At 41.9% G+C, this 2,053-nt stretch overlaps 1 long non-coding RNA gene across 1 annotated transcript in view; it reads left to right on the forward strand.

The window, feature by feature from the left end:
- Window positions 1-1,825, forward strand: part of LOC116086458 — a 3,148-nt gene extending 1,323 nt beyond the window's left edge. Inside the window, exon 2 of the long non-coding RNA XR_004116940.1 lies at window positions 785-1,825. This is a non-coding gene — a long non-coding RNA (uncharacterized LOC116086458). The remainder of the gene's footprint in view (window positions 1-784) is intronic.
- The last annotated feature ends 228 nt before the right edge of the window (window positions 1,826-2,053 follow it).

Below are 2,053 nucleotides of genomic sequence, written 5' to 3' on the forward strand. Positions count from 1 at the left end.
TTTTATTTTTTGGAACAAGGTCTCCTATAGCCCATCCTGGCTTTAAACTCACTCTCTGCAGCCAAGGATGACTTTGACCTCCTGACCCTCCTCTCCTGCCTCGGCCTCCCAGGTGCAGATATGAGCTGCCAAGCCTGGCTTAAGTGTGTATTAAGTGTCAACAATCTTTCCCTCACTTATCAAGCTCTTTGAAAACATTTCACCAATTTATTGTTAGTCAGAAAAGCTCTAAAAGCATTCATAAAGGAGTTAGAGAAAAGGCTTGTCAGTTAAGAACACTTACAGCTCTTGCAGAGGACCCAGGTTCTATTTCCAGCGGCCACTCAGCAGCTCACAACCACCTGTAGTACCACTTCTAGGGAATCCAATGCCTTTTTCTGACCTCCTGGGTACCAAGCATGCATATGGTGTACATACATATGTGCTGGGAAAACATGAATATTCATATAATTTTTAAACTAAAAAAAAATTTCATTCATACAATCTTCTTCTAGGTGTGCACCTAAGACATTGACTTTTTCAGACTTAATAAGTCCTTTCCTGCTAGTTTGGACAAATAAGCACACCACTGATCACCTACACCTCCCACCATCTTCCTATGATCCCTCCTGCATCCCTGACTCTCTCCCTGTCCCCATTTCTTTCCTTGTCCTTTTTTATTCCACAAAGTTCAACTCAGCTTCGTTAAAATCAACATTTACTAAGAAGCACATATAAACCCAGTTTCCCTTCTTTCACAATAACTTTTTTTTTATTTCTCTCACTTACTCCTTCATGAACTCAGGTTTTCTGCACATGCTTAGTTGGCACCAGCTACAGCCCATCCTCGATTCCAGGTGTTGCCAATCCACGTTCACAAATGACCAAGTCCCTGCTTCAAGGAATTTCCTTTCCAATGGAATGCACTAGCACCGTGCTACCCGAAGGAGATTCACCGCAAATAGACGTGTGCCCTCAGAGGCCATCATGGCTGAGATGAGGAAAACAAGTGACAGGGAGCCAAGCAAGGACAAAGGAAGGGACAGCAGCAGACTCTTCTCATTGTTGAAGAAGAAGAGAGTGAAGCTGAAGAAACCGAAAGGCCATGTTAGAAACAGAACTAACTGAAATCACCCATTTTATGGTCAAGCGTTCTTTCCTTACCAAAGCTCAATTGATTCAGGGATTTCCCCTATAAAAGCTGAAAGCACTCTAGAACTGCTTAAGTGAGTGTAGTTCAGAGGCAGCCTTATTAAGTAGTCTGCTTGATTTATCCTACAAATAAATAGAATAAGGACTACTGGTGAGTTTAGTCAAGGATTTGAGTACATGGGAGGGATGGTATCAATGAAGAGGAACTAATTGCAGACATGGGATGAAGAATAGAGTTCTGTTTTATAGCAACCATGGAGGTAAAAGTGCTAAAGTCCTTGTTAAACAGATTATCATTCATTACTCTCATAGACTTCCTGGACAAAGCCCTCTAATACCTCAGTGGGAAAAGGCCAGGCTCAGGTGTTGGCAGAGTTGGAATCCAGCTCCCATAAGGCTGCCTTTCCTAAAAACCACACAGAAGCAAATTTAGACTAGCTCAGAATACATTTTAAAAGGAACAGTTCATGCAGGGAGGGAGAAAATACTCTTTGGGTTTTGTTCAAAAGCAAATGAATAGGCCAGAGTTAGGCAAAAGGCACTATTTCCCCAGACCCTAGCTTCTTAACCGTGGGTCAGAGCCCTCGTCAGGTCAAGAGTTCACGGGCATCTTGGTTCTGAGCACACCAGTGTGTATACTTTGCATTGTGCATGGCAGCTGGCCACTCAACAAGCAGCTCAAGTTCAAGACTAATGTGTCTGGTTGCAGTGTGTTTACTGTACCTTCAAAGTTTTCTGCCTTTTTAGAAACATAATGGTTTAATTATAGAAAACAAAACCTTTTAATATTTTCCCACTCTCAGCCCTTGGAATTAGTCTATCTTTGGATTGTATTGCTTTAGACTGTTTAGTTTTAAATCTTTGCTGTTTGAGTTACTGACCCACTAACCACAGAAGGAGGAAATCTATCTGTGAAGAACGA

Source organism: Mastomys coucha, unplaced genomic scaffold (genome assembly GCF_008632895.1).
Source record: "Mastomys coucha isolate ucsf_1 unplaced genomic scaffold, UCSF_Mcou_1 pScaffold12, whole genome shotgun sequence".
Classification (NCBI taxonomy): Eukaryota; Metazoa; Chordata; class Mammalia; order Rodentia; family Muridae; genus Mastomys; species Mastomys coucha.